The following is a 7321-nucleotide window of genomic DNA, read 5'->3' as shown; positions in this document are numbered from 1 at the left end:
AAGAAATTCAGGGAGAATATGGGGAAGAACATTTTTGTTTTACACAGCGAGTTGTAATGATCTGTAACTCACTACCCACAATGGTGGTGGAAGTGGAGACGAACAATGATTTCCAGAAAAAACCGGATCGACAGTTGAAGGAAAGAAACTTGCTGAAACACGGGGATTGAATGGGGGAATGGGACTGACTGGATTACTCTGCAGAGAGACAACATGGTCTCAAACTGTACCATAAATGACTCCATGACTCCAGCACCAGTCAGAGTGACAGCAGTGTGTACAATCTACACTATGTCCAGCAACAACTCATCAAGCCTCCTCAGACAGCACCTTCCAAATCCGCGACCTCTACCACCTGGAAGGACAAGTGCAGCAAATGCATGGGAACACCACCAGCTGCACGTTCCCCTTCAAGTCACACACCATCCTGACTTGGAACTATATCGCCGTTCCTTCACTGTCGCTGGGTCAAATTCCTGGAACTCCCTTCCTAACAGCACTGTGGGTATACCTACCCCACATGGACTGCAGCGGTTCAGAAGGCAGCTCACCACCACCTTCTCAAGGGTAACTAGGGATGGGCAACAAATACTGGCCGAGGCAGCGACGCCCACATCACATGAATGAATAACAAATGCTGCAACCACTGGGGTAGCAATGTATAGAAGCACTAGGCAAGACTGGCTGGAAGGCATCCAGGAAATATCCTCCCTGCCTCCTCCTCCTCTTCCTCCTGAGGTAACTTCCGGATTCCTGGTGACAATCCCAGTGTCCTCATGATGGTGATGATATGAAGGGTGCAGCAGAACACCATGAACTTGGACACCTGCTCCAGTGAGTACTGGAGGGCTCTATCCGAGCGGTTCAGACATCGGAAACATTGCTCCATCACACCGTGGATCTGTTCCACCATGTTCTTGCTGGCTGGCAGTGGAAAGTGGGGTTTGGGGTTTGGAATCTTGAGCCATATATGGGGGCGGGAGGTACTAATTGTCTCTGAGGAGCCACATTCTGATTCTCCTTGAAGGCCTGAAGACGTTGGGAATGGCTGACTACTTCAGAATGAAGGTATGGTAGCTGCTGCCAGGATAGTGGACATACACCAACATCATGTACTGGGCATGCTCACACACCAACTTGTACATTAATGGAAAGAGAGTTCTTCCAGTTCCTGTACATCTACCCGCTGATATGGGGGCACCGCAGAGCCACTTACACCATCAGGAATCCCGCTGTCCTGACAAAGCCACGGGATCTCTCATCCGACGTCTCTCTGCTGAGGGAGCAGACAGTATAATTCACCTCACCCGGCCTCTGTCACACAATAGATACACCAATGGACAACCTAAAGAGAGATAATGGAGACGTCACCCGCTCCTGCCTGGAAAGATCCAGATCCATAGAAGTTCGATGAAACTGTGAACTTAACCGTCGCTGACAGATCCGTCCTCACCCTGGTGTGAGGCTTTAGGTCATGTTACAGGAGGTGACACAGCTCTGTGACCACCTTATTGAATCAGAGACACCTCACACAATGCTCCTGGGTTAGGTATCGGTAGGAACAGTGCTCTTGGAAAACCCGGGGTGGTTAGGGCAGAGCCCCATCCTCCTCCCTCCTTACAGAGCATCCCCTCTCTGCAACCTCTGCTCCATTTGTTGGTCCCGTTAGAGACCCACAGACACTGTAACTACAGTCCCCATACCTCGTTTAGATTTGGACCACCAAATCCTCTTTCCTTCCTCTTGCGGATGACACGAAGGTCGGTGGAGTTGTGGATAGTGCCGAAGGATGTTGTAGGCACAGAGCGACATAGATAGGCTGCAGAGCTGGGCTGAGGGATGGCAAATGGAGTTTAATGCGGAAAAGTGTGAGGTGATTTACTTGGAAGGAGTAACAGGAATGCAGAATACTGGGCTAATGGAAAGATTCTTGGTCGTGTGGATGAGCAGAGAGATCTTGGCGTCAAGGTACATAAATCCCTGAAAGTTGCTACCCAGGTTAATCGAGCTGTTAAGAAGGCATATGGTGTGTTAGCTTTTATTAGTAGGGGGATCGAGTTTCGGAGCCACGAGGTCATGCTGCAGCTGTACAAAACTCTGGTGACGTCGCACCTGGAGTATTGCGTGCAGTTCTGGTCACCGCATTATAGGAAGGATGTGGAAGCTTTGGAAAGGGTGCAGAGGGGATTTACTAGGATGTTGCCTGGTATGGAGGGAAGGTCTTACGAGGAAAGGCTGAGGGACTTGAGGTTGTTTTCGTTGGAGAGATGGAGGAGGAGAGGTGACTTAATAGAGACATATAAGATAATCAGAGGGTTAGATAGGGTGGATAGTGAGAGTCTTTTTCCTCGGATGGTGATGGCAAACACGACGGGACATAGCTTTAAGTTGAGGGGTGATAGATATAGGACAGATGTTCGAGGTTGTTTCTTTACTCAGAGAGTAGTAGGGGTGTGGAACGCCCTGCCTGCAACAGTAGTAGTCACGCCAACTTTAAGGGCATTTAAGTGGTCATTGGATAGACATATGGATGAAAATCGAATCGTGTAGGTCAGATGGTTTCACAGGTCGGCGCAACATCGAGGGCCGAAGGGCCTGTACTGCGCTGTAATGTTCTGATTCTAATTCTAATTCTTCCTAAATGTCTGCAGCAGCTCACAACACAACCGCCAGAAAAAACATCCACAGCACCTCCGCTAACTTTATAATCGCAGATGTAAGTCGAAAGCCCCTCGCCTGTAAATTGGATGCCTGGGCATTTGAAATAACACTAGCGGGGGTTCCTCGTGCTGCTGAATACATGTTCAGCTGAAAGTGACTAATACAGGCGGTCAGTGGACATGTGCAGACCAAGCTGCAAAGTCAAAGAACAAGAACAAAGAACAAAGAACAAAGAACAGTACAGCAAAGGAACAGGCCATTCGGCCTGCCAAGCCTGCGCCGATCTTGATGCCTGCCTAAACTAACACCTTCTGCACTTCTGGGCCATTATCCCTCTATTCCCTTCCTATTCCTGTATTTCTCAACGTGTCTCCTATACGTCGCTATCGTATCTGCTTCCACCACCTCCCCTGGCAGCAAGTTCCAGGCACTCACCACCCTCTATATAAAAAACGTGCCTCGCACATCCCCTCTAAACTTTGCCCCTCGCACCTTAAACCTATGTCCCCTTGTAACTGACTCTTCCACCCCGGGGAAAAGCTTCTGACTATCCACTCTGTCCATGCCACTCATAACTTTGTAAACCTCTATCATGTTGCCCCTCCACCTCCGTCGTTCCAGTGAAAACAATCCGGGTTTTTCCAACCTTTCCTCATGGCTCTTGCCCTCCACACCGGGCAACATCCTGGTAAACCTCCTCTGTAACCTCTCCAAAGCCTCCACGTCCTTCTGATAGTGTGGTGACCAGAATTACAGAGAATATTCTAAGTGTGGCCTAACTAAGGTTCTGTACAGCTGCAACATGACTTGCCAATTTTTATACTCTATGCCCCGACCGATGAAGGCAAGCATGCCGTATGCCTGTTTGACTATCGTATCCACCTGCGTTGGCACTTTCAGTGACCTGTGGACCTGTACCCCTAGATCTTTATGCCTGTCAAAACTCCTAAGGGTTCTGCCATTTACTGTATACCTCCCACTTGCAGTAGACCTTCCAAAATGCATTACCTCACATTTGTCTGGATTGAACTCCATGTACCATTTCTTCACCCAAGTCTCCAACCGATCTTATTCCTGCTGTATCCTCTGACAATCCTCATCATTATCCGCAACTCCACCAACCTTTTTTCATCCACAAACTTACTAATCAGACCAGCTGCATTTTCTTCCAAATCATTTATATATACTACAAACAGAAAAGGTCCCAGCACTGATCCCAGCGGAGCACCACTAGTCACATTCCTCCATTCGGTAAAACACCCATCCACTGAAACCCTCTGTCTTCTGTGACCGAGCCAGTTCTGTATCCATCTTGCCAGCTCACCTTTGATCCCGTGTGACTTCACCTTTTGTACCAGTCTGCCATGCGGGACCCTGTCAAAGGCTTTACTAAAGTCCATATATACAACATCAACTGCATTTCCTTCATCAATCATCTTCGTCACTTCCTCAAAAAACTCAATCAAATTCGTTGGACACGACCTCCCCTTCACAAAACCATGCGTTTTAGTACCACAATAAATTGGACCCGGTCTACATGGGATATATGAGGGTTGTTGAGGGAAGGAGAGGTAGAAATAGCTGAGACACTGGCCAGAAGCTTCCAATCCTGCATGGATATGAAAGTGTTATCAAAGGACTGGAGGGTTGTAAATGTTACACCCTGTTTACAAAAGGAGACATTAGATCAACCCAGTAACCAGTCCCTCTAAAGTCGATGGTTGGAAATTTCCAGAGGCCGTAACCGAGTACAAAAATATATCTTTCTTGGATAACATGGGATAATAAATGACAACCAGCACAATAGGTTAATGCAAAATCGCGTCTGACAATCTTGATCAAGTTCATTGATGACTTAACTGTGAGTGTTGATGAGGATAGCGTGTTTCGTGTTATGTATGTGAACTTTCAAAAGGCTGGTGATCAAATGACATTTCATACACTTGTTATGAAAAGTGGAACATATGGATTAATGTGACAGTGATAGTGTGGATATGACACTGACTCAGGGACAGAAAGCAGAGAGAAGTGGTGAACAGACACTGTTCAGACTGGGGGAGCGGAGTATAAAAGGCTGTTTCTCAGAGGTCGCATTTTGGAAACAGTGCAGCTCCTGACAAATCGATAGATATATAAATGAAAGAGACGTTTATGTAAAAATAAAACAATTTCAACTCTTGCAGATGATATGAAACTCATAACTAAGGGTGGGAAAAATACAGACCACAGAATTATCCAACCTCACAGAACTTTTATTTATTTATTCTGGACTCTATCCAACACAAATGTATTTGTCACTCTGTAATTTATTTGTGTGAGATTCTCGTGCGAGTGGGTGCGTGAATGTGTAGCGTTTATTTTTACGAATTTATTCAGATCCAGTTTAGATTGTTAAGTATAATAAACTCACCTCTTGTTTAAACATGAGTAAACCTGTCTGATTGGTTCTTTCACGATCACGATAAAGGTAAAAGGTAAAAAACGCACTGAGGTGGTCAGCATGTCCACTGCTAAAATGGAATAAACCTAGTTGTGATCAAATAAAAGATAGGACAAGAAGAGCGCCTGGGACCCCTCCTCACCTGGCTCTATCAGAAATGTGGAGGTTCCAGGGATTGTAACGCAATGACAAACGAGACATTAGTTGTGGTAAAAATAATTGATCCTGAGAATAAAAATTTAAAATTTCAGTGCAGATTTTATTGTGGTTTTCACTGCTAGAGCACCAAAATGTCCACATTCGAATACAGTACCTTCTGAAGCCAGAGTATACGAATATATGAACATACGAATTAGGAGCAGGAGTAGGACACTCGGACATTAAATAACATCATGACTAATCTGATTGTAACCTCGACTCCACATTCCCACCGATCCCCAATAACCATGCCAGCCCTTGCTTATCAAGAATCTATCTACCTCTGCCTTACAAATATTTAAAGACTCTGCTTTCACTGCCTTTTGAGGAAGAGAATTCCAGAGACTCAAAATATTCTCCTGAACTCTATTTTAAATGGGCGACCCATTATTTTTAAATAGTGACCCTTATTTCTAGATTCTCCCAGAACGGGAAACATCCTTTCCACATCCAACCTGTCAAGACCCCTCAGGATCATATATGTTTCAATCAATTCGTCTCTGTCATTTGTAAATTTCGGTGGATATAAGTCTCAAATGGCTGTAACAGAAATGTGGAGGTTCTAGAGATCGTAACCCAATGACAAACGAGAAATTGGAAGTGTCAGAGTCACCGAGTTAAACAGCACAGAAACAGTCCCTTTGGCCTACTGTATTTGTGTCGGCTATCAAGCCTATCCATTCTAATCTCATTTTCCATCACTTCGCCCATAACCTTGTATGCTATGGCGTTTTATGTGCTCATCTAAATACTTCTTCAATTTTGTGAGTGTTCCTGCATCTACCACCCCTTCCGACAGTGTATTCCAGATTCCAACCACCCTCTGGGTGATTTACTTTTCCTCAAATCCCCTCTAAACCTCGTGCCCCTTAGCTTAAATCAACTCTCCGGGTTACTGACACCGCCGCTATGGGAAAAACGTTTCTTCCTATCTACCCTATCAATGTCCCTCATAATTTTGTTTACCTCAATCATGTCCCCCCCCCCCCCCGCTCCCTCAGCCTTCTCTGCTCTAAGGAAAACAACCCGAGCCTATCCTGTCTCTCTTCATAGCTGAAATACTCCAGCCCAGGCAACATCCTGGTGAATCTCCTCTGCACCCTCTCCAGTGCAATCACATCCTTCTTATCGCGTGGTGCCCAGAACTATACACAGTACTCCAGCTGTGGCCTTACTAGCGTTTTATACAGCTCCATCAAAACCTCCCCACTCTTATATTCTATGCGTCAGCTAATAAAGGCAAGCATTTCATATGCCTTCCAAACCACCTGTGCTGCCTGCTTCGGTGATCTCTGGACAAGTCCACCAATATCCCTTTGACATTCTGTACTTCCCAGCGTGCGACCATCCATTGTATATTCCCTTGCCTTGGTAGTCCTCCTAAAACGCATCACGTCACATTTCTCAGGATTAAATTCCATTTGCCGCTTCTCTGCCCATCTTACCAGCCCATCTATATCGTCCTGTAATCTAAGGCTTTCCTCCTCACTATTTATGACACCACCAATTTTTGTGTCATCTGTGAACTTACTTCTACATTCACATCTAAATTATAGATGTATACTACAAACAGCAATGGTCCCAGCACCGATCCCTGTGGTACACCACTGGTCACAGGCTTCCAATCACAAAAACAACCCTCGACCATCACCCTCTGCCTCATGCTAATAAGCCAATTTTGGATCCAATTTGCCAAATTGCGCTGGATCCCATGGGCTCCTACCTTAGAAACATAGAATATAGGAGCAGGAACAGGCAATTCGGCATTTCGAGCCTGCTCTACCATTCATTATGATCATGGCTGATCATCCAACTCAGTCACCTGTTCCTGCTTCTCCCCATCGCCCCCCCCCCATATCCTTTGATCCTTTTCAACCCAAAAGCTCTATCTGACTCCTTCTTGAAAACATACAATGTTTTGGCCTCAACCGCTTTCTGTGGTAGCGAATTCCACTGGCTCACCACTCTCTGTGTGATGACATGTCTCCTCATCTCAGTCCTGAAAGGATAACCCCGTATCTT

Source organism: Heterodontus francisci, unplaced genomic scaffold (assembly GCF_036365525.1).
Source record: "Heterodontus francisci isolate sHetFra1 unplaced genomic scaffold, sHetFra1.hap1 HAP1_SCAFFOLD_288, whole genome shotgun sequence".
In the NCBI taxonomy this organism is placed as follows: Eukaryota; Metazoa; Chordata; class Chondrichthyes; order Heterodontiformes; family Heterodontidae; genus Heterodontus; species Heterodontus francisci.
Note: the sequence above shows the minus strand (reverse complement) of the source record.